At 43.3% G+C, this 26,490-nt stretch overlaps 1 protein-coding gene across 3 annotated transcripts in view; it reads right to left on the bottom strand.

Annotated features, from left to right (window-relative positions):
• Positions 1–16,165, bottom strand: part of nrg1 (neuregulin 1) — a 741,182-nt gene extending 725,017 nt beyond the window's left edge. The window contains exon 1 of one of the 3 annotated variants that reach the window (XM_048529321.2): positions 16,064–16,165. The gene's annotated coding sequence lies outside the window, so the exon portion shown is untranslated. Of the gene's footprint in view, positions 1–14,036; positions 14,160–15,657; positions 15,757–16,063 lie in introns of those variants that run through there. The other 2 variants (XM_059652855.1, XM_059652885.1) reach the window with 2 other exon arrangements.
• Positions 16,166–26,490: the final 10,325 nt, after the last annotated feature.

Raw genomic sequence — 26,490 nt, 5'->3', positions numbered from 1 at the left:
TTGCCCCTCAGGTTCCCATGTATTCTTTCCCCTCTTACCTTAAACTGGTGCCCTCTAGTCCTCAAATTCTCAACCCTGGGAAAAAGACTGAGTGCATTCACCTTATCCATGCCTCTCATGATCTTATACACTTCTATAAGGTCCCTCCTAAGTCTCCTATGTTATAAAGAGAAAGGTCCTAGGGTGTCCAATCTCCCTCTGTAACTCAGTCCCTTGAGTCCTGGCAACATCCTTACAAATTTCTTCTGCACTCTTTCCAGTTCAACAACATCCTTCCAACAGCAAGGTGACTAAAACTGAACACAGTACTCCAAGTGCAGCTTCACCAATGCCCTGTACAACTGCAATGTAACTTCCCAACTTCTCTACTGATGAAGGCCAGTTTGCCAAAAGCCTTCTTCACTGTCCTGTCTGACTGTGACTCCACTTTCAGGGAGCTGTGCACCTGAACTCCAAGGTCCCTCTGTTCTATTATACTCCTTAAGGCCTTACCATTCACCATGAAACTCCTACCTTGATTTGACCTTCCAAAATGCAACACCTGACACTAATCTGTGTTAAATTCTAGTTACCATTTCTTGGTCCAATACCCCAGCTGTTCAAGATCCTGCTGCAATTTCTGATAATTTTCCTCACTGTCCATGATATTGCCTATTTTAGTGTCACCCACAAGCTTACTAATCATGCCTGGTACATTCTCATCCAAATCATCGATATAGATAACAAACAGCAATGGGCTTAGCACTGACCCCTGAGACACACCACTAGTCACACATCTCCAGTCCAACACACATCCTTCCACTATTACTCTCTGCTTCCTACCATCAAGCTAATTGTGTGCCCAATTTTCCAGCTCCCTGATTCCATGTGATATCTAATTTGCCAGCCTGCCCTGGATTCTACGCAAATCTATCAAGACCTGCCAAGTTTCTCCAGCAATTTCTGTTTTTATTTGAAAGTGATTTGATGTGTGTTTTGGATCATTCTAAATTTAGAAATTCTGTATTTAGATAGATTTTACATCTTTTGCAGAGCAAACTTCTATTCTGTATTTAGGGAAAATTTACAGCCCTCATGTGAGTATGCCTCAGTGACTAACCAAAACATTAACTAACTAAATAAACCAAAACAGTACATGATCTATCAAGTCAGATTTCATCTGTGTCCTGACTTGTCTGGTCATATCAACAACTGGAATCGTAACATTGAGCTCAATTTCACCAAGATCTATCCTGGGTTCCCCACCATTTAAACTGTCTGGCTACTTTTTCAGCACCCAGGACTTAGGGCGGCATGGTGGCTCAGTGGTTAGCACTGCAGCCTCACGGCACCAGGGACCTAGGTTCAATTCCAGCCTCGGGCGACTGTCTGTGTGGAGTTTGCACGTTCTTCCCGTGTTTGCGTGGGTTTCCTCCGGGTGCTCCGGTTTCCTCCCACTGTCCAAAGATGTGCAATTTAGGTGGATCGGCCATGCTAAATTGCCCGTAGTGTTCAGGGGTGTGTGGGCTGTAGGAGGATGGGTCTGGGTGGGATGCTTCAATGGGCGGTGTGGACTTATTGGGCCAAATGGCCTGTTTCCACACTGTAGGGAATCTAATCTAAAAAAAAAGCAGAACAAGCAAAGCCATGGAAATGAGGAAACTCAATTTCCTAGCCATTGATTCCATCCCTACAAATGAGTGTTTTATCTAATCTCAAGGTGAATTTCTGAACAAATATTTGCACCATCATTAAAATTATTTATCTTCACCGACATAACATCGCCTAACACTACTCAGCTGAACTCATGATGAAATCATCATTCATAGCTTTGTTACTTTCAGATTGGACTATTCCAATGGATGTCTGACCAATCTCACAAATTCAGCCCCCATAAAAGTGAAGGCAGAAATCCATCCGAACACAGTCCGAACCTGATTCACCCATCATCCCAGTCACAGCTGGGATCCATTTTTTTTAGAAACTCAACTTAAAATGTAAACATAAACTTCAACACTGCACTGAGAGTGTGCTGCACTGTCAGAGGTTCCAGTTTTCTGCAGGAAGCATTAAACTGGTGCACCATTGACTCATTCACCCACTAATCAAAGAACAGCAGAGGAACTTTCTTGGCATCCTGACCATTGTTTATCCATCAGTGAAAACAATTTTAAAAAATTAGTCCTTTAATCCACTGCCATTTGTAAAGTCTCACTCTGTTAGTTGGCAGTTTGTGGGCATTTTGACTTCCACAATCAGTTATCTACCAACAAATAGTACATCAACATAATTAGTGACTGCGAGGTACTCTGGCATGGGAAAAAGCGTAAAAGGCACTATATAAATTCAAGTGTGTTCACTCTTTTAGGTTTAAGAGCAAACGTAAGGATGAAATTGGAAACAAAACTTGCATTGTTCTTCTCTCCACTTAATCTTTGGTATCCCTCGCATGAATAGAAAAGTGGAGTCAGTGCCATAAATTAGAAACAATTAGGTCTGCCCTGCAATTATTATGATTTATGCTCATTCTTGTTTAAAACGTGACATTTTTTCTAATCACTTCATTTTCCACAACATCTAAACAATTCTTCCCTGACAAGACAAATTATGTGACAATCGATTCCAAAACACTGAGCTTTACATATTATGAATCAAAGAAGGTTAAAAACCCGATTTTGCGGTTGTTATACAATAGTTTTGAGAAAGTTGCCCCTTAATTTATTCTCCCCTCCCCCCGAAATTTTTTTCTGCTCTTCCCATCCCAAATGTCACTTTAGAACAAACGGGAGCTCCGTTCAAAATTTATAGAGGCTGTTTAGCAGTTTGATATTGTAGACACGCCAAAGTTGTCATAATAACATTAATCCTTTCCACATATATATGAAGCTGGTCTGATGAGTAAGTTTGCAGATGACACAAGAATTCATGGAGTTGTGGATGATGATGAAGGTTGCCAAGGGATTCATCAGGACACAGCTCAGTTGGAAAGTTAGATGAAGTAATGGTTGACGGAGTTAAATCTGGACAAGTGCAAAGTGCTGCATTTTGGGAGGTCAAATGCAAGAGGAAAATATACAGTAAATGAGAGCACATTTGGGAACATTGATATACAGAGGAAGTGTGGGTTACAAGTCCATACCTTCCCGAAAGTAGCAACACAAGTGGATAAGGTGGTAAAAGCAGCATTCATCACACTACCAGCTAGAAACTGATGTCCATTTCAAGCCCACTGACTCCCACAGCTACCTAGAATACACCTCCTCCCACCCACCCAAAACAAAATCCGCTCCCACCACACATTCATCATACTTGCCTTCATCAGTTGGACATTGAGTATAAAATTTGGTAACTCATGTTACGCTGTATAAGACTTTAGTTATGCTGCGTTTTGAGTATTGAGTGCAGTTCTAGTTCTCACACAACAGGAAGGATGTGATGCCTTGGAGAGCGTTCAAAAGAGTTTTACCATGATATTGTCTGGATGAGTCTAATAGCTACAAAGCCGTGGTTGGGCAAATTTGGATTATTTTCAGCAGAATGTTAAAGACTCGGGGTGACTTGATAGAAGTATATAAAATGATGAGAAGCATGGATAGGGTGGATAGTCGAAGTCTTTTTCCCAGGGTAGAAATGTCAAATACTCAGAGGCATAGACTTAAAGTGAGAGGGGCAGAGTTTAATGGAGGCGTGTGAGGCAAGTTTTCCTTTATGCAAAGGATGGTAGGTGCCTGGAACATGCTACCAGAAGAGCTGGTGGAAGCAGATACAATCGTAATGTTTTTGAGACATTGAGACAAACACATGATCAGGCAGAGAAAAGAAGGATATAGACATTATGCAGGTAAATGGGATTAGTTTAGAATGGCATCATTGTCAATGTACACAATGTGCTGAAGAGCCTGTTCCTGTGTTTTATGTCCTATGCACATAAGAACAGAAGAATTTTGAACAGGAGTAACCAAATCAGCCCCTTGATCCCGCTCTGCCATTTAACACGACCATGGCTGATCTCATCTCCGCCTGAGCATCCTGCCAACTCCCCATAACCCTTCAACCCATTACTAATTAAAAATCCATCTATTTTCTCCTTAAACTTATTCAGTGTCCTGGCATCCACCACATTCTAACCTAGTGAATTCCACAGATTCATGACACTTTGTTTCAAATTTTCAACCCCATTAGACTTAAAGTAAAATGTAAACTAGGATCTCTTATTCTAGATTGCCCCACAAAGGGTGCATCTGCTCTATGTCCACTTTGTCAATACCCTTTAGCATTTTATATACCTCAAATGGATCTTTTCGCATTCCTCTAAACTCTCACACCTCTTGACGAAACCTACTTAATCTCTCTTCATAAGACAAGCTTTTCATCTCTGGAATTAATCTGTTGAACATTCTCTGAACTGCCTCCAATGCAATTACATCCTTCCTCAAGTAAGTGGGACAACAACTGTACTCAGTAGTCCAGTTGTGACATCTTTTGACATTCTCTCATCATGGCCAACTAAGGGGCCACCAATTATGAATGAGAACATTTTCATGTACCATCTCTCCCCACCATGTGACCCTCTTAATAATACTCAACAACTCGCTCACTTTCACATTTCAGCACATTTGAAAGTATAAGGTTGAAACTAAATACCAAAGCTTGAAAAACACCAGTAAATGAGACCACAAAGTTGGTGGACCATCAGAAAAACCCTACAGATGTTGCCTGATGGCCTTTAGTGCTGTTTACCCAGTGTCACTGCAGCCACTGGGGTTCCCTCCAAACTCCTCTTTGCACTGTCCTACAAAGTCATTTTTTCAGGGAAACAAAGGATGGGCTACAAATGTCTACGTCCATGGAGTCTACACCCTGTGAATGGATTTCTAATAATCAGATGATCTGAGCTTTAACCAATGAGATACTGGAGCAAAAACATGTCAATCAATGAATAACTGTTCGCAGACTAATAGCATTAAAGGCATTGTGGATGATGATGATGTCTCTGCCATAATATTAGTACTGTCAATCAAAATTAGAAGCATTAATTAGCCACTCAAAAATGTAACATGTCACCCCTCAAACATGTTAGACACAATGGCACTTCAGCTAAAATAAATTGATACTTCTCAATCTTCTGAAAAAAGGTAGACATGTGGGGAGAGGAAAAGACCAAAAAAACACGAAATAATAACACAAAAGTTCTTATAATTTTTTGAGATTAAGTGTTGAGATGGCTTGGGAGCAGGTCAGGTTTTCTCACAAGTTTACCTTGTTCTTAGCTGATTAGTTTATGTTGTTATTCATTCATTCAGGCAGGAGGCTTGCCCACCTTTCTTCTGGGTCGCAGAAGTAGAAGTGCTGTGCGGGTACCTTTCAAATATGGTGTCAACACCTCGACATCATATTTGAGAGGTACCTGGGCAACACTTCTCCTTCTGCAATCCAGAAGAATCACTCAACCTTTTGCTCATTACCTTTACCCATTCCTGGAGGTTTGAGAGACTGGGGGGGAAAGTAAAAACAGTGCCTTGCTTTAGCGATGTCACCCAAGTGGTTCTCCTGAAGGTGTCCAAGAGAGAAGGGAAGTCCTTTTCCCGACGGACGGCAACAGGAGGCCACCCTGATAGACAAAGACAGCCTGGGCCAAGGCGACAGTGGAGGTCACATACTCAGGTGGATCAAAAGAGCCTGACATAGGAGCCACAAGAGCACAAATAATCTGTTACTCTCTGCCAGGTATGTCTACTCAGTGCTTCATGCTCCTATAAGTGAGAGTTGGCATTGTAAGGTTACCACTGCAGAGGACTTTCACAAACAATACTAAATGCCAAGCATCTCCATCAGATACTTCATGTGCAAAAATGTCTGTCCCTTTATTGTAGCGATCAAAGTAGCATTTCTGGAACCACAGCGATACTGCCTCTCACGCATCTGCAGGATTCACACTGAAAACAAAAGGAACGGAAGCTCTTGGCAGTTCACTCAGAATCTACATTCAACCTTTTATTCATAACTCATAACTAGGAGGACATGACTTATTTTTCAACAAAAGGCCTGCAGGAGACCCGGAATCAACCACAAGAGGTGGCTTCAGAATGAACAACTGACATGTATCTGCAGAAGGTACATCATATAATACTTTATTATATATCAGCAACTGTAGCTTTTTGGTGACAATGGTTGGGAAGCCCAACTTTCTGAAATGTTTGAGAAATTAACCAAAACTTTAACTCACCGTCTGGATTGTTTTGCCTCCTGCCTACCCTTCTAAAAACTCCAGGTAGAGCCAGCAGATTCCACCCATTCTTATATATGTGCCAAATCAGAAAGGCTTAATTATAGCGTTAAATTACACACAAAAAGAAATCAAAACAAAATCATGAATCCTGTGGAGACAGTAGGAACTGCAGATGCTGGAGAATCTGAGATAACAAGGTGTAGAGCTGGATGAACGCAGCAGGCCAAGCAGCATCAGAGGAGCAGGAAAGCTGATGTTTTGGGTCAAGACCCGAAACGTCAACTTTCCTGCTCCTCTGATGCTGCTTGGCCTGCTGCGTTCATCCAGCTTCACACCGTGTTATCTCATAAATCTTGCAGTGTGATTTTGGTCAGGTTTATGCTGGTTAGTTTACTCTTAGCTTTCCCATAAAAGTGTAGTTTATGTGTATACAATTTAAGTGCACAGGTGAAAATGCACCCACTCATTTTAATGCAATTTCAACCTTGGGATATAGGTTCATACTTCCTTGAAAGTGGAGTCACAGGTAGGCAGGGTGATGAAGAGGGTGTTTGGTATACTTACCTTTATTGGTCAGTGCATTGAATATAGGAGTTTGAATGTCATACTGTGATGCTACAGGACACTTTTGAACATTGCTTTCTGGTCTCCCTGCTACAGGAAAAATATTGTTCAACATGAATGGATTCAGAAAACATTTAAAAGGATGCTGCCAAGATTAGAGGATTTGAGCTATACAGAGAGGCTGAATAGGCTGGGGCTATTTTTCTTATAGTGTTAGAGTCTGAGGGGTGACCTTAAACAGGTATTTAAAATCATGAAGGGCTTGGATGGGGTAAATAGACAAGGTCTTTTCACCAGAGCAAGGGAGTTCAAAACTAGAGGGCGTAGGTTTAAGGTGAGAGGGAAAAGATTTAGAAGGGACATAATGGGCCTCCTTTATCAAGCAGAGGGTGGTGCGTATATGTATGGCTTGTATAATCACAACATTTAAAAGGCAACTGGATGGACGTACGTATAGGAAGGCTTTAGAGGGATATGGGCCAAATGCTGGTAAATGGGATGAGGTTGAACTAGGATCTGTGGTCTGCAATGTCGAGTCGGACTGAAGGATCCACTTCTGTGTTGTATGTCTCTGTTATTCAAATGGAGCAGGGTGAAGTCAATTTCTTTGATGTGCATTTGGGGATATTTTAACTGAATGGTCAGACACCGATTTCACACTTAGGCAGATTTTACAATCCATGGCCTTCATGGCAGAGGCTAAAAATCAGCTTCTGGAGTGTAAATAGGAATTCCAACACTAACCAGTCAATGTTCTGGCCAGGTGAAGTTGTTTGCAACAATTTTGTTTCATTCGAGACAGTAACAGCTGCAGGTGCTGGAAGTCCAAGTTGATAAATGTGGAACTGGAGAAGCACAGCAGGTCAGACAGCATTGGAGGAGCAGCAAAGTCAAAGTTTTGGGACTGGACCCTTCATCAGGACCTCTTGTTTCAACTGAAACTGGTTTGTTTGCACCTTAACTTCTTCCCAAATCTCATTATGGAGTGAAATACATGATGAAATTGAAATACAAAAACATACAAAAGCTACACCCCATTCAAAGCTGATTTCTAATTTTTAAACCCCAACCTAACAACTGGTTCCTACATTTGAAGGGTGATGAGTTTTTAGGGCACGGTAAACCCTGATTCACCTCTGATGTTGAGAGATGGTGGCTGTCAGGCTGGGTGGGGTGAGGAGATAGTGGAGAGGGGTGTGCATTGGGGAAGCCCAGTCCATTGTGGATTGAGAAATCACAGCATCTCAAGAACCCCTTGATACTATATTGTGTCCCTAGTGCCCTTTGCTGGTAGCTGGGTCGGTAGCTAAACTCAACAGTAGAGTCTCCACTAGTGACTTCACAACAGTTGACCTGCCTCAAATATGAAGACATAATTAATTAAAATTAGATAACAAGGTGTAGAGCTGGATGAACACGGCAGGCCAAGCAGCATCAGAGGAGCAGGAAAGCTGACGCCTCAGCTGATGCCGCTTAGCCTGCCGTGTTCATCCAGTTCTACACCTTGTTATCTGAGATTCTCCAGCATCGGCAGTTCACGCGATCTCTGAATTAATTAATATTATTTCTGTTGATGGCCACATTTGTTAATCCTTGGGTTTGGTTGGAGTCTTCTTTGATAAAGTTAATGGGCAACCTAAACAACTCCTAATTTCTTACTGAAACTCTGTTTCAATGCAGGCACAGTATATGGCATTTACTTTCTAAGCTGGTTGTGTGGTTCCTGAAAATGATATGTTTTATAACTAACACTACAGTATTAATCATTCCTCCTAGTGAAAAACTGTACTTAATCCATCGTGGCATTAACCTCACTTTCTTTAATTTCACAAGACTATACTATAGTTCTCACATCAAGCCATAGCACCATACAGCAAAGAAACATATCCTTTGGTCGAATCAGCCCATGTGGTTCATAATCCCAACTAAACTAGTCTACTTCTGACCCAGATAACAAAGTGTGGAGCTGGATGAACATGGCAGACCAAGCAGCATCTTAGGAGCACAAAAGCTGACATTTCGGGCCTTCATAAGGGTCAAGGCCTGAAACGTCAGCTTTTGTGCTCCTAAGATGCTGCTTGGTCTGCTGTGTTCATCCAGCTCCACATTTTGCTATTTCAGATTCTCCAGCACCTGCAGTTCCCATTATCACTGATACTACTTCTGGCCCATATCCCTCCAAACCTTTCCTATTTATTTACTTATCCTGATGTCTTTTAAACATTGTAATTTCATCCATATCCACTATTTCCTGAAGAAGTAACAGACATTTACTATCACTCTCAACTTTGGTTTATAATTTGACTGGAAGAGCTCACACATGGATAGTTTGGTGAAATTGGACACTGAGATCCACTGTGACAGTGCACAAATATATAGAGTTAACATATAATCAATTGTCATTCTCCATGGGGCCTATGTGCCAACATGACAAGCAACTGAACCATATGAACTAGGCAGGATCTGTTTCAATTGCTTATTGATATGATTAGTTTAACAAACAAAGATAACTGTCAGTATTGCTAAGAACAATGTATCACTCTTACGCTTAATTTACATTTTATACTTTGTGGCTAAGAATAGTGCAATATGGTTTTAGCTTCATTTCACAGTTTTGTGAGCTTTATACTGGGAATTCTGGAGGGTAGTTTGATCACATGAATTTAAGTGATGCATTACAACTTTGAAGATCTAGTGTTACCATTTCGATGTATTTTAAATAAAAGGTAAAGGGACGAAAAGTGGGTTACTGTGCGATGATATACATCATGAGACTCAGGGAGACAGAATAATCTGAAAGGCAGTCAGACTGCGTGTGGCATGTGCTAGAGAGGGGATGCTGAGGTATTAAGCTCTCAAATCTGGCATGAAAATTTCCTGGAAACTGAGTTTGTATGCTTCTCTAAAATTGAAGTAATTGTGAGTTTTGTTTGCAGTTTGTTTCGAGTGTTTTAGGGAGAAATACCAGCTGAAGCAAAATAAAATTTAGTGAATATACTGAAATTTGTCAGAAAACTAGTTGCAACAAAATCATCCTGAATAAGAAGCCCTCATGTGGAGATAGTGGTGAATCTTCAGGGGCACTCAGGTGTTTGTAAGGATAATGCAGAGATAAAAGGAATCAGGTGCACTTGAAACCGTTTCTGGCCTTTGTAACAAAGTCCAACTTTTAAGTCAAGTGTGATACAGTTCGTGCTTGTCCCTCATTTACTAAACTTTCTGTTCATCATACACTGGAAGCTACTTGAGAATGTTTTCAGTAACTTACCTCCACAATTAAAATATGCCACTTTTCCGCGGTGGGATCTGATTTCTCCGATATTAACATCAGCTGGGATCACAGCACTATTGACTTCAGTTTCTTTGAGCTTGGGAGCAGAGGCACCGCCAGCCAGAGGGCCTGCTCCTGACAATCAATGATCCCTTACTGAAAGCAGGGACAAATGGATATTGACTGGGCACAGCTGTAGGTTTGGCATTGATGCCTCCCATTGTCAAATAATCAATTAACATTCACAGCAGTAACAGGGGGGCAACCAATGGCCTTGGAATTTGTGCTTCCAGACAGAGTTAATCCTCTTAAGAGGAAAGAGAGCAAAAATAAAGACTGGAAGAATAAAAACAAAGTCAAGGAAAAATAAATTGTTCCCTGACAATCCACATCCAAATTGGCATATTATGAGGAGCAAAATGCATCTTTACCTCTCATATGGTCAACATGAAATAGTGCCGGCACTTTATAAAAACTGTTTAACTTTTATCTTCAATGACCACCTTCAGTCCTTCAGTTTACTGCCCCCATAAAGGCCACAGTAATTACTCTGATTGGATACATGAAAGCACCAATCTCTTTCTTATGCTTGAAAATGGCTTTGGTGTCCAAAACATTGCACTTATAATGAGAGTCCAGTTCTCTAGTATTGCGCGATTAAAAATCACTGAAATTTACCTTTAAAAGTTAGAATGAGCAATAGTTTCATTGTCGTGGTTATATAAAGTCTCAGTAATTTAAATGTTTGTTGATGTGAGAAAAATTCTTTACCAGATCATTCCTAGTGTAGCTAAAAATAAAGTAACTTCTTAACAAGGTCAGCATTGTCTGACCAAGGGTGTGTTTTTGAGCACCCTGATCTGAAAGGTTGAGTTATGAAGTAGCATAAACAATTGCAGAAAACATAAGAATTGATTTAGTTTGCAATTCACTTATATTTGAAATTCCACGACTTTTACTTTGCTTGGAAAAATCTATCCAAGTTGGTTCTGATGAAAACAGGATGAAACCAGGCCCCTCAGAATGTTTCTCAACTGTTAAGAGGAGCAAAGAGGAATCCTGTGGTGCAATAAAAGTCTCCCTATCACTGGACCAGGAGGTATGAACTCAAGACATACCTGCACCAGAGGTATGTCATAACATGCATGAACAGGCTGATTAAAATATCTATAAAAAGGAGGAATTTACATACGTCATAGAATTAAAAGGCTATAAGTTATTTACATATTTTCCACACAACACTAACTCTTTAAAAAAAAGTATGCATAAGAAATCCAATGATGGCAAAATGTGCCGCAAGATTGCTAATAGTCAAACAATTCTTGACTCCAGAGAAGGTCTTAGGAATAAATATTTAAAATCATTGATGTAATTTCTTTACATCTTCAAATACAAATGGCAATATTTCTTGCAAAATATGCTACATGCCAATTCATGGCAAGGCCCTAAACAATGTGATTCTAACTTTACTACAGGCCGAAACAGATCTCACATTTTCCATGAGAGATAGTAGGAACTGCCAATGCTGGAGTCAGAGATGACACAGTGTGGAGCTGCAGGAACACAGCAGGCCAGGCAGCATCAGAGGAGCAGGAAAGCTGACATTTTGGGCCAGGACACTTCCTCACGGCTAAAGAAGAATCCTGACCCGGAATGTCAGCTTTCCTGCTCATCTGATGCCGCCTGGCCTGTTCTGTTCCTCCAGCTCCACACTGTGTCATCTCATATTTTCTATGGTGTCATGTACTAGAATCTACTTGCCACATTAGCTACTTTGTACTTACGATGTACAGGTCTCATTTGCTTTTTTTGCTTGTGGATATAGTTAGTGTCTCAGGTTACCTGACTATTGTTTTGTTAAAATACTAATACCCCGTGCAATGCCAAACAAAACAGGTTATAGTCCCAAAGGGAGAAAGAGGAAAGGCAACAGCCCTGAAGTCATTCTAACTTCATTTGATTTCTGCATTTAACAACTCTGTTCTAAATGCCAAGTAAATACCAGCAACAGAACATAATTAATTAATTGTATAAAGTGTTCAACCTGTTGCATGAATAGTAGATAACTACAAAAAAAAACGAATCATTTGAAGAGATGCTGTGAAGTTGGTGGAATAAATCTGAGCATCATGTTGCTCACCAATGTACCTGTTATTTAACAGTGGTTTGTGAATGGAGCAGCAAAACACATCTTTGCATGTAGCTTTGCATCAATAGAGTTTATAACATGACTGCAGATATTTAATGCTGACTCCAAAACTGCCATGCAAATTAATCAATTTTTAACAACTCACTATGTGAAAAGAAAAAAGGCAAATTATTGGGAAAGAGGATGCCATTGGAAAAGAACAGGTGAGTAGGTCTAACTGGATAGTGTTTTTCTGGAAGTCAACACAGGAAACAGTCAGCAGTTCCCTCTGGGATGTAAGATGCTATTATTAAGATGTTACCTGTTGCTAGATCTTGCTAGACTCTATAAATGTTGTATATCTTACAAATGTTACTATTGGCCTGTAAGCAAACCATACAAAAGCAACTGGCACTGATGGACAGTCTGATCTTACATTCCCAACACACTGCATGGTTTGGGGCCAATGCTGAGAGCTTTCCATTTTACTGAGCGCAGACTTTCTCCATAACACTGCCAGCACCAGTCTAACCACTCCAATTTCAACCAAGAGCTTGCCTTACTTTAGTTTTTCGTTGTCCCACCATAGGAAGAAGACAGTCCAGTCTCCTTCATCTTCGGGGAACATAATTATTTTCTAAGATTTTGACCCAGTTGTTTTCTTCTGATTGATCCATCCACTAACTGTAATTGGAAAGGGAGGACGGGATGCAGGATGGTAGAATGCTATGGATTTAACACATTCCTGCTTTTGTTCAGACATCCAAGCAACTCTGTTGCTGTCTGGTGGTTTAAACCATTGACTCATGAGCATACAAAGGACACTGTCGCTATGTTTGCACTGTCACTATAATGGCAACATTTAAATGCTGAAAATTAATTCACTGTGAACACTCATTTAAATGATGGTCAATGTTTCTGTTGTAATATTCCCACTATGCAATAAAAGACAGATTTTGTGAATTGACTTCATAAAATGACACCATACCTTCCAAAAACACTGAAGTATAAAACCTAAACAAATATTAAATGTCAAGAAATCTGCATAGTAACAGGAGTTTTGCTGGAAATCAACTCTTGTTCTAAACTGTAGCAAATATTCAATTATCAATCACACCATTAACACTTGTAGCTGAAGATCCTGTAATTATAAAAGTTGGTGCAAGATTTTATGCATTCAATCAAACATATTACCAAACTGTATCTATCTCGGATATAATCTGCGATCAGGTCATATATTTCACAAAAAAGGAGTGAGTCATTGTGTGCGGATCAGACTAATGGGACTCTCTGGGACTGGCATCCCACAATACTATAGCCATTACATTAGGTACAACAGAATAGGAACGCAGCCAATATAAATAGCCTGGAAAACTAGTCAGTATATTTGAATGGGGCAACAGAAATATTCTTTGCAACCACCTTACAGCCTGTGATTTCTGAGGAATATATATGCACTTCTGTACACTGATCTCTAACTTGAAGTTACTGTGGATAGATCAGCGGTGGTTATCCTTTCGTGGTCCTGCCTAGTGGCGCCACCGCCTTACTTTCAACCCCAGAGTCTGTACTGTCTTTGAATATTCAACCAAATGTTCTTTCCAATGCTCCCAACAAGGCCAATTTACGGAATGGGGTGTCTAACTTGCAGGCATGCTCACAAAGAATGTAAAAATGAATTCAAAAGTAATGAATAGTTTAAGAAAAAGGGACCGGAAGATCAAAGGCTGCGAGGCTTAATCGTTGATACCATGTGTTTGAGTCGCTAATGAATATGAGCTTTAAACAAAAACCTGTTGTCACTTCTCGTTTACAATGTTGGGCTCTGCGCCTCGGCTGTTGTAGCGCAGTGGTAGTGCCCCTACCTTTCCACGAGAAGGCCTAGGTTCGTTCCCCACCCGCTCAGGAATATGTCTGGACGGTTGGATGAAAACAAAATCCAGAACTCTCGTGCCTCCGTGGGACTGGGAACATGGAATTCAGTCGTGCCGTAGGAATCCAGTTAGAATTCCTCGCTGTCCCTCAAGGACCGCTTCGTCAATTCCCAAACGAATCAACGTGATCGGTGCGAAGCCTTAATGCTAATTTGTGGTGGGGGCTGGTTTTCTCTCCTCGTGAAATCGTAGCAATAGCAGCGTTTTTAAACCAAACCCGAAATAACCAAAGAACACAGTCACGGTAACTCGGTGAATGTTGTAAAACACTAAACTCCAGAACCAGCCTCCAAAATATCGGAAAACTAAAGCGAACAAATGAAACGTCCAGTTGCGAGTGAGCTCTCTCGATTTGAATACAGAGGTGACTAGTATCAGTAACTGTTTGATTCTCTTTCTTATATAAAAAAAGAATTATTCGCTATTTGTCCTGGTGGAATTTTCTACCCAATATCATAACATGCCCGTCTCATCAGTTTGTCCCACGTTTCACAACACACCCCAACCCCCAACCACCCCCAGCATTAGGCCATTCTACTGGAGATCAAAGTGTTCCAGAAGGTAAGAGACTAGACCTACTAAAACGACACAATTCCAATTAACCCTCCCTTTAAGCCATTAAACTGTGAAGCGCCATCAGAAAACACCGCTAAAACAATGGGTGCGTGGCAAGCGGGAATGTACGCTAACATTTAAAATATTAATGTTTCATTGCAAACTGCAACACCTAGCGATTTTTAAAGGGCGCACTTAGACATGGGAAAGGGGGCGCATTCTACACGGGGGCACTTTCTGTGTACAGATAAAACAGTCATTGACATGTGCAGAACAAGAGAAGACCCGCAACAGTGAAAAGCAGACCATCTCCTCGTTATATAACGTGAATCGTCTGTTGACATATCGCGGTTTAAACTGTTGGGAATTGGTGCATTCGCATGGCGCCCAACTAAATTAACATGTGTCTGTGTATAGGAAACCTCCGTTTGCAGCGGCTGGTATTCCTCCAATACCACAACAATAATAACAATATCAGGGGCACAACGAGACAGACAGAAACAACTGCTCACCAGTGAATCTCCGAACAACCCGGGGCGGTGGGGAGTTGGGGTGGATGCTCAGGTCAATCTCCCGGACTGACTGAAGCACAGGGCTGTGTTTGGAGTCGGGGCTGGGGCAGTTCTGCCCCATCTAACCACCAGCCCTTGCCCCCTAAGCCATCAGCGCAGACCCACTATTGCGTGCCGTTCAATCGCACCGCCGTTTTAAAACAAAAAAAGCACATTTTCCTTGCCGCTTTGCTGTCAAACTGCAGGGGGGCGGGGTGGGGGCTTTACGGATATAATCAACCAGATCTGTGAGAGAAAAACACACACACACACACACACACACACACACACACACACCGCCTTTCAGCACCACAATCAATGGAAAGTTCCCTCCTTCCCCATTCTAACAGTCACATGCATTCCGCTTGATGCTTTCGCCACGGCGTTAACGCCACGCTTCCGCCTAAAGATCAAAGTCAGCGTAAAGATACACACAGGGAACTCACCGTCGGAGCCAGTCCAGCTCTCACTGTCTGTCTGTCTGTGTCTTGTACGGCACTGCCTGCAAACACAGCTGGCTGCAAAATATCTGCAGAGCACTTTAAACCTCCCCCTCAATATTTGTGTCGAGCACAGCAGGGGACTAGCCCTGGGACAACCTGGTTCACCTGCAAATACACGTTGGAGCATGTCCAGGTGTGAGAGGCCATCTTCACTGCTCTGTCACCACCTCTCCCCGCCCTCCCTCCCACCACCACCACCCCCTGTGCCCCCACTCGGATTGCACTGGAGATTAATCCTCCTCTGCCCCTTCTGTTTGACTTAGGAAGGGTGAATCGGTGTGAGACCTTACACATATTAAAGAGAGAGAAATGAAGCAGTCAGAACATCCACACAGATGCTGAAATTCACCTGCTTGCTAATGGATGAGAAGTGAGTCACCTTCCGAGGCGGTGACTGTCACGTTTCATTCGCTCTGACCTGACATCTTCTGCGTCCTGTATATATTCCTTCTCTCGGTGACCGGGTTTACTATTTGCGGGATTAAATCCCCACCCCCACGGCCTGGGAAAGGCTGACGGAAATCTGACAAGGCAGTCAATAGTCTCAGTTCGCGCCTGGAAAAGTTTTAACCCCTTTTTCCTGTTGTTGTTGTTGAGGAAATCTGATGTTGAAAACCTTGAAAAGACACAACATCAGACCGACTTCACTGCAGGGCACAATTCCAGTTACATTGTCGGGAAAATACATTGTAACCTCCGGATAGTCTCGCGAACCCTCAGCCAGTGTTCAGCACACACACACACACACACACACACACCAAAACAGATCAGAATGAATTAAAACAGCGGATACACTACCGATCTAACTTCAACGAGGAGCATGTTGCCTTTGTGCGTGCCATCCAGAAAGCGGAGGGGAAGGGGAGAAACTAAAGGCTGAATTTCAGCAGAAAGTGGGGAGGTGTCAAGAAGTTCCTATTTCCTGAACTACCCCCTTCCCCCCCAATCCCCCGCTCACTTCCCCCCGAGCCCCAAACCCGCCTCTAACTTGAACATACAGCGATCGCCAACTTGGCACCGAGAGCGAGCCCGGGAAACTGACAAGTTCACAACTTAGACAGGAAGGATTAGATACTCCTACTGATTAAAATAAAACTTCCTCTTCAGATAAACACACACACACACACGGTCATTTTCCCGAAACCAAACTGAAAAGAGCCATGTGAAAATAAATTGGTGGGGGAAGGGGTCAGAGTGGGAGAGACGTAGAGACATGGGGGTGTGAGGAGAGACGAGGGTTGAGGGGGGAAGAGAGGGAAAGAGAGAGGGAAAAGGTGGAAGAGAGTTGAGGAGAAAAAGAGGGGAGAGGGAGAAAGAGAAGGGAGGAAAAAGAGAGGGGAGGAGGCAAAGAAAGGGAAAGAGAAAGAGGGGGAGAGGGAGAAAGAGGTGGAAACAGAGAGCAGAGGGGAAACGAGGGCGAGAAAATGAAGGAAAAAGAGAGGGGGAAGGGGAAAGTGGAGGAGGGGGAAAGAAGAGAGGGAGGAAGAAAGAGGGGGAGGGGAAAGGGAGGGGTGAGTGGGAAAGCGTGGGGGAGGGAGAACGGGAGCGCGAAAGAGTGCGAAAGGGAGAAAGAGAGGGGAGAAGAGTAAGAGAGGCGGAAGGAAAGTGTGACGAGAGGTGGAAGAGAAAGTGGGAGAAACAGGGGGAGAGATGTAGAGGGGAGAGTTAGGGAGAGAATGAGAGGGCGAGAGAGCTGCAAAGGGGGACAGACAGAAAGAGGGGGAGAGAGAAGGAAAGAAAGAGGGGAGAGATTGGGGGAGTGAGTGATGGAGAGAAAGTAGGAGGCAGAGAGGAATGATGGGGGGAGAGGAGGAAGAGAGAGATTGAGAGCAAACAGGTAGGAGATAGTTTGCCAGCGCAGGGAGCTGGGGGCTGGAATTTGTAAGTGGGTTGGAAGTATTAACCCCTGACATTTTATTAACCCTCCCTCCCCAGGCTGGTTCGAGTGGGGTGAGGGGTTTGGGGTGTGGGGGTCGGGGTTGGTTGGTGGTCACTGACGGGTGCCCTGACCCACTGGCCCTGTTCCTGATGTTCCTGGTCAGTTCCAGTGAGAGGGGCGGGAGGGCATCTGCTGAAGATGGGATTTCAGTTGTTGCTGCATTCCATGTAGCTCCTAGCCGCCTTCAGGCAGCAACCCCCCTCCCATCTCTCTCTCTCACGCACACACACCCCACACCACCCCACCCCCAAACACACACGCACACACACACACACATACCACCGCCCCACTCCCTCAGGCCGGTGGTGCTTCCCCACAATAGCTGGCCCCGGGGCTCCGGACCCCACCGTGTGGCCGCCTCCTCTCTCCCTGGGAATCTCATGCTCTCTGCCCTCTATCACCACCCGGGAGCTGGAAGCCAGTTACCGCAGAAGAGCTGCCTCCTGCCGAAGGGTAGACGGGCTCCCGGGGCTGGGGCTGGAGCCGAGACCAGTAACCTGCAGAAGGGGGTCGCTCAGAGAGGGGACTTCATACTATGTGTGTGTGTGTGTGTGTGTGTGTGTGTGTGTGTCTGTGTATGTGTCTGTGTGTGTGTCAGGGTCTGTTTCAGGGTCTGTGTGTATGTGTCTGGCTGAGTATCAGGGAATGTGCGTGTGAGTGTGTGTATGTGTCAGTGAGAGTGTCTGAGTGTGTGTGAATCAGTGTGTGTGTGAGAGACTGAATGAGTGTCAGAGAGCATGTCAATGTGTGTATGTGAGAGAGTTTCAGTGTGTCTGTGTGAAAGACTGTGTCATTGTGTGTGTGTGAGAGAGAGAGTGTCAGTGTGTGTGTGTCAGTGTGTATGTGAGTGAGTGAGTGAGTGTGAAAGAGCGTGTGTCTGTGCAAGTGTGAGAGAGAATGTGTCAGTGTGTGAGAGCGTGCCAGTGTGTGTTTGAGAGTGTTTCAGTATGTGAGAGTGTATGAGAAAGTGTGTCAGTGTGTGTGTGTGTGAGAAAGTGAGTCAGTGTGTGAAAATGTGAGTGTGAGTGAGAGAATGAGTGTGTGAGAGACAGAGCATGTCAGCGTGTATGAGTCTATGAAAGAGAGTTTGGTCTGTGTGTGAGAGAGTGAATGTGTGAGAGAGAGTGTGCCAGTGTATGAGTGTGAGACAGTGAGTCAATGTGTGGAAATGTGAACGTGTGAGAGAGTGTGTGTGAGAGAGAGTGAGTGTGCCAGTGTGTGTGAGTCTATGAAAGAGAGTTTGTGCATGTGAGAGTGTTGTGAGTGTGTGAGAGAGAGTGTGCCAGTGTGTGTTTGAGAGAGAATGTGTAAGCGTGTGTGTGTGAGAGAATGTGTCAACATGTGTGAGTGAGAGAGAGTGTGTCAGTGTGTGAGTGTGAGAGTTTGAGAGAGAGTGTCAGTGTGTGTGAGAGTGAGTGTGCATCTGTGTGTCAGAAAGAGTGCGTGTGTCATTGTGCGTGTGTCAATGTGTGTTAGTGTGTGTAAGTGTGTGTGAGAATGTGTCAGCATGTGTGAGTGTGAGTGAGTGTGTGAGAGAGTTTGTTGTGTGTGAGTGATTGTGTCTGTGCATATGAATTTGTGAGTGAGTGTGTCAGTGTGTGTGTGAGAGAATGATTCAGTGTGTGTTTATATAAGAGAGTGTTTCAGTGTGCATGTGAGTGTGAGAGAGTGAATCAATGTATGTGAATGTGAGTGAGTGTGTGAGAGTGTGTCTGTGTGTGTGAGTGCATGTGTCTGTGTATGAGTTTGTGAGAGAGCATGTCTGTGTGTGTAAGTGTGTGTGTGTGTGAGTGAGTGTGTCTGTGTGTGTGAGTGTGAGTCAGTGTGTGAGTCTGAGAGAGTGTGTCAGTGTGCATGTGAGAATGAGAGAGTGTATCAGCATGTGAGTGTTGTGAGAGAGTGTGTCAGTGTGTGTGAATGTTGTGAGAGTGTCAGTGTGTGCGAGCTTGTGCGTGTGTGAGAGAGTGTCTATGCGCGTGAATTAGTGTGTGAGAGTGTGTCAGCGTGTGCGAGAGAGAGTGTGTGTCTGTGTGTTTGGGTGTGAGTGAGACAGTGTGTCAGTGTGTGTGAGTTTGTGAGTGTGTGAGAGAGTGTATCTGAGTGTGTGTAAGTGTGAATGTGTGAGAGAGAGTTTGTCAGTGTGTGTGTGTGTCAGTGCCCAGGATAGGGGTCTTGGACCTGGACAGCAGTATGGAGGGAGATGGGGAGAATCCTGGTGCAGGCTGGTGCCTTGTTTTGGCAGGGTTGGGGGGGGGGGAGCGGGTGCATGGGTGGTTGTGGTCATGGTGGTTAATGATAATGTGGCAACGGAGTTGTCTCAGGGCAAGAGAGAGACAGGCTTCAGCTCCTGTTCCTCCTCCGTTTTCTTGTAAATTCCTACTTTTGTTTATTTGGCTCATGAGTTTCATCTCTTTCTCTCTCACACACCCATATTATCTCTCTCTCTCTCTCTCTCTCTAACACTACATCTCTCACACTATCAGTCATTCACACCCTCTCTCTCACTCTAGCTCCATTCTCTTGTCCCCACTCTCTCAACTCCTCATTCCCTCATCTATCTCTCGAATTCTCTTCCTCCCTCCTCTCCCTTTCTCAATTCCCCCATCACTCCTCCCTCTCAACTCCCCCAACCCCCTCCCTCAACTCTCCTACCTCATCTCTCAATTCCCCCATCTCCTCTCCCTCAACTTCCTTGTTCCCCCCAACTCTTCCATTCCCGGTTTCTCAACTTCCTCATCCTCCTCTCTCTCTCAACTCCCTCATCTCACCAACTCCTCTCCCTCGCTTCCTCTCACTCATTCCTGCTCCCTCACCATGGCCTTTCTTTCATATTCCCAGTTCCCCTCCCTTCCTAACTCCCTCATCGTCTCTCCACTTGCCCACTGTCTTAAAACCCCATTCATGGTCTATTACTCATTCCCTTTCTCTCATCCCTTCATTCCCCTCGTCCCGACTCTCACCCCATCATTTCTCCTCTCACACATTCCCTTGTCCCCTCTTTCTCAGACACGTGTCCCCACCATCTTCCCAGTCTTCACTCTCTCACTCCTTCTTCCCACACTTTTATATTCCCTGGTCCCCACTTTTTCTGTCTCACTCATCCTCCTTGTTTCTTTCCTCTCTCTCTCTCTCACTCACACGCATCTTCATCTTGCCCACTCATTCCCTCTCTCATTCATTGTCCTTCTCTTTCTCTCTGCCTCATTCATCAGACTTCACGATTTCTCTCAATCCTCCCTGTTCTCTTTCCTTAGGCTCGTCCTATGTCTTGTTGCCTCACTTATCTGCTCTGTCTTTCTTACACAGACACACAGCCAGTCACTTTTGATAAGGTCCAAACAGGAGGCAAGTAAATAAAATTAAAGTGCATTGGATTGGGGTAATACAGTGGCTTGGATTGAGGATTAGGAGAGAGTTGAAATAACTGGTTTATTCTCAGATCAGGAACCTGGAAACAATGGGGTCCCACAAGGGGTAGCACTTGTACCTCAGCCGTTCACAAATTTTGCCATTATTGAGATGTGGGGAATAACTGAACTTAATCCAAGTCTGTAGCTGTTACAAAACTTGGTGGGAATGTGAATTGACAGGAAGATGTAAAAATGCTTCAAGGAGATTTCAGCAGGCGAGAAACAGCATGGCAGATGGAATAGATATTTTTGAAACAACCTTTTCAGAAATGTTATTACACACCTCCAGAGCAGGTGGGATTTGATTCCAGGCCTCCTAGCTCCAAGATAGGAACACTACCACTATGCAAATGGATATAATGTAGACAAATGTGAGGCTATTCCCTTTAGTGAGAAACAAAGGTGCAGAATATTTCTTAAATGGTTAGTATTGATGTTCAAAGGGTGCCCTAACTCATATGTCACTGAAAGCTAGTGTGCCTGTGCCAAAAACAGTTCCGATGGTAAAGTTTTATCAGAAGAAGATTTGAATGCAGGAAAAAAGAAGGGCTTGCTCTATTTGCATAAAGTGCTGATGAATCTTATTCATCTCACATGTCTCCTCTCCCTCACACTCATCTCTTTTTCTTGCGCTTACACTCATCGTCCCTCTCACTATCCTCTCCCACTCTCTCATTCAAACCACACCCCTCTTCCTCAATCACACTCATCCTCCCTCTCTCCCTCACTCATTTGCCCTCCCGCTCTCTCTTACACACTCATCTTCCCTCTCTCCCTCAAAGCTTTCTTCCCTCTCTCTCTCATAATCATCCTCCCTGCCTTTCTGTCACACACTTGTCCTCCCTATCGCCCTCACAATCATCTTTCCTCACTCTTTCACATTCATTCTCCACTCACACTTAGCTCTTTTTCTTACACTTCTTCCTCTCCCTCTCGCTATTCTCTGTATCACTCAAACAACATTCCACTTTCTCAATCACACCCATCTGCCCTCTCTCCCTCACTCACTTGTCCACACCTCGTTATACACTCATTCTCCCTCTCTCCCTCACGCTCATCCTCCTTCTCTCCCTCACACTCATCCTCCCTCTGTCTCACATACCTGTCTCCTCACACACTCACATTAATCATCACTCAATCATTTACATATTCATCCCCTCTTTCACACACCTCTTTCTGTCTTACACACACATTCATTTTTCTCCCTCTTTGACACATGTGCTCATCATTTCATTCCATTCCCCTCACACTCTCATTCCTGTCTCAGTACATTCTCTCTTGTTTATTCCCATTCGCCTGTCTCTCTTACCTACATTTTCTCTCTCAGATAATTAACCTCCACTTGTTCACTCACCCATCCTCTCTCTCACCAATCTCCTCTCTCTCACACACATCCTGTCATCTTACTTTCACTCAGTCTGATGACCTCTGAGAAGAGATTTTTGTAAGAGCCAGTCCAGGAATGTTGCATCAAATGGCAGTCTCACCTGTCTGTGGGATGTCAACTGTCGCAAACCAGTGAAAAGCAAATGGCACTGATGAACAGTCTGATCTTACATTTCTGTAGTCACTCGCAGAGACTGGTAGTTGCTGTGGGTCTGGAGTCACATGTAGGCCATGCCAGGTAAGGATGGCAGTTTCCTTCCCTAAAGGACAAAAACAAACAAGGGCACCAGTGTCTGGGCCCAGCATTTATCGTCCATTCCTAGTTGCCCTTGAGAAGGTGGTGGTGAGCTGCCTTTTTGAACCGCTGCAGTCCACCTGCTGTAAGTTGACCCACAATGACCTTAGGGAGGGAATTCCGCAACTGCACTGCATTATACAGGGACACAGCCCATTATAGGTTCCATAATATTTGAATAAAATCAAAATACTGCAAATGCTGGAAATCTGAAACAGGCACGGAAAATTATGGAGAAATTCAGCAGGCCTGGCAGCATCTTTTAAGAGGGAAAGAGAGTTAACGTTTCAAGTCCAGTTTGACTTCTTCAGAGGTGTCATATTGGACTCGAAATATTAACTCTGTATCTCTCGCTGCAGAGGCTGCCAGACCTGCAGAGATTTTCCAGCATCTCCAGTGTTTGCTCCATAACTATTTTTATCACTCTTCTTTTTGTCCGGCCTCTTATTCTTGTACTTTCTCTGCCTGATCCTTATCGCTAACTCATTCTGTCTCTCCTGTGTCTCCAGCTCCTATTCTTTTCCGGCCTTTTACTCCTCCTCTTATCCTCTCTCATCTTTAGCTCTGCATTATTACGTCTATCTTTCACTTTCACTCTGTCTCCTTTATTCCCATTGTTATTGTCAACCTTTTTTGAGTGTTCAAGCAAAATGAATTTAGAGGCATGTTCATAGAGTCATAGAGTTTTACAGCATGGAAACAAACCCTGCAGTCCAACTCATCCATACCCACCAGATAACCTATCTATTTGCCAGCATTTGGCTCATATCCCACTAAATCTTTCTTGTCCATATATCCATCCTGATGCCTTTTAAATGTTGTAATTGTACCAGTTTCCACCACTTCCTCTGGCAGTTCATTCCATACGCATGAAGATATTGCCCGTTAGATCCCTTGAAAATCTTTACCCTTTCACCTTCAGCCTCTGCCCTCTAGTTTTGGGGTCCCCTTCCCTGAAAAAATACCTTGGGCTTTCACCCTATCCATGCTCCTCATGACTTCATAAACGTCCAATACATCACCCCACAGCCTCCGACACTCCAAGCTGATGAGAGATGAGTTATTAATTGTCAAAATCTTTCCCAGGTTGTGGTCCATGGAAGGTATTTAACTGGTTTTTTTTGGACTAAGATTGAAAGCAAGACAAGAAAGTAAGTGGCTCTCCTGGAGATTAACTGCTTAGTTAACTCGGTAGACCAATTCCATATTGATCCTGCACAGTAGGTACTAAGAATATATCAATGCAGAGGTGTCTGTGCAGCTTGCAAGAGATTTCAAGCAGAGTGAGTTTGGTTAATGGTAAGTTAGATGAAGTGTGAAGTTTTTTTTAAAATTTACTCTCTTCTGTTTCCAATACTCACCACTTAGGGTGGACTTTCCTATAGGTGAATCATTGTTAAACTATACTGCATGCAATAAATCATCAATCCAGTTAAGGTATATCAGTGCAGTTCAGCTAAGTAGAATGTATACCTAGGGAATGTGGGAATGCACCATAAGACATGAGGAACACATCTGCAGGAATTACCACTGCTTGCCTGAGCTTGAGCTCTAGGGGTTTGGAATACACATGGTGGCTGGTCTTACTGTTTTCCCCTTTATTCATTAACGGATGAGGGCATCCCTGGTTCGGCAGCATTTACTGCCCATCCCTAATTGCCCTGAGGGCAGTTCAGAGTCAACCACATTGCTGTGGGTCTGGAGTCACGTATAGGCCAGACCTGGCAAGGATGGCATTTTCCTTCCCTAAAGGGCATTAGTGAGCTGGGTAGGTTTTTCCCAGTCATGGATTAATGGTCAGCATTACCTTCAAAATTCCAGCTTTTTTCATTCAGTTGAATTCAAATTCCAACATCTACCTTGGCAGGATTCGAACCCAGGTCCCCAGAATGTCATCCAGGCCTCTTGATTAACAGTCCAGCGATAATACCACTCGGTCATTGCCTCATCCATGAAGCAGAAGTTGGGCTGGATGGTATATTTAGAGAGGTGGGGATAAGGAATGGCTGACTGTCAGACAGCCCAAGGCAGAAGTCCCTTGAGAACATTTCACTTGCAATTCAGTTCTCTACTTTGAATGCTGGTGAGGGTGACCCCTTTGCCAGTCAGCACCAAGTCAGTGGCACAACAGATGATGCAGCTGTGCAGGAAGTGGGAGACAAAGAGTGGAAGAGTACTACTAAAGAGGATTCCTCATTTAGGACAACAGGCAGGTATTTCCACGGCCGATAATGTCACAGCAGGATGGTACATTGCTTCGCTGTTGCCAGGGTCCAGAATGCCATAGAACAGCAACAGGACATTCCTCTGGGGGAGCGTGAGCAGCCAACACTCATGATCCATGTTGGTACCAATGACTTGGGTAGGGAGGAGGAATGAGACCTGGAAATCTGATTCCAGGAAACCCTCCAGAACAGTAATTTCAGAATTACTGTCAACCCCATGTACTAGTGAGCATAGAACTAGCAGGGTTGAGTGATTGAGCACATAGCTAGTAAAGAAGTTTAGGAGGGAAGCTTTCAGATATTTGAGGTGTTGGAACTGTTCTGTAACAGCTGGAATCTGTACAAGGTAAGTAGGTTTCATCTTGGCATGACTGGAACTAAAATGTCTACATACCAATTCACTAGCATTGCCATGCAGGTTTGAATTAGATAGGTAGAACTCAGGTTCAAGGGAATTAAAACTAGTAAAAGGCAATGGAAAAGTAGTCGGCAAAATTAGAAGATACACAAAACAATGACATAAATCAAACGGGACCAAAATGGAGAACAGCCTTAACAAAGATTGAGTAATAAGCTCCCTATCTGAACATTGAGAGCATTTGTAACAAAGTTGATGAATTGAATTCACATATTGTGGTGGATACATATGAGTTATCATTGCAGAGACAAGGCCACAGGGTGACCAAGATTGGGAACTCAATATCCAAGGATATTTTTCATTTACAAGGGACAGGCATTAAAGAAAGGGTGGTGGAATAGCGCTCCTCATAAAGGAAGACATCAGTGCATTGGTAAGAAAGGTGTAGATTCAGTTTGGATGGAACTAAGAAGCAGCAAGGGAAGCAGATATTGGTGTAAGTCATTTGTAAAACACCAAACTATGGTAATAATGTTGGGCATGCTACACATCAGGAAAGTAAAGATGCATGCAGTATGGATTGTAGAGTAATAATGGATTACTTCAATTCACATATAGACAGGTTAATGAAGTCCATACTAATGCTGTGGAGGATGAATTCTTGGAGTGTGCAGGAGTTTCTGAAACAGTAGGTTGAGGAGCCAACTAGGGATTAGTCTATTTTCGATTTGATTATGTGTAATGAGAAAAAACTAATTAATATGCACGCTGTAAAGGAACCTTTAGGAAATAGTGAACGTTACATGTTAAAATGTTACAAGAATTTTGAATTCAACGTAGCTTATTCTGAAACTTAGGCCTTAAGTTTAAAAAAAAACAAAACTGAGGGCGTGAGTGGTAAGATAAATAAGGTGGATTGGAAAAAAAATCTGCAAAAGTTTTGATGATAAACAAGCAATAGCTGGTATTTAAAGAAATATGACAAGGTTTTACAACAGTTTTCATTTCCTCCAAGGCACAAATATCCAAAGTGAATGATAAATGAAAGAAGTTAAAGATTTTATTAGATAAAAAAGTGACTTATAAGAATGGTAAGCCTGAAAATTGAGGGTAAGGAAAGGAAAATTGATTAGCAAGGGTGTATGTGGACACAATGGAAGTGG

The sequence above is a fragment of the Stegostoma tigrinum genome, chromosome 1 (assembly GCF_030684315.1).
Source record: "Stegostoma tigrinum isolate sSteTig4 chromosome 1, sSteTig4.hap1, whole genome shotgun sequence".
Lineage (NCBI taxonomy): Eukaryota > Metazoa > Chordata > Chondrichthyes > Orectolobiformes > Stegostomatidae > Stegostoma > Stegostoma tigrinum.
The sequence above is the reverse complement of the archived record's forward strand: the minus strand, read 5'-3'. Positions and strand labels throughout refer to the sequence as shown.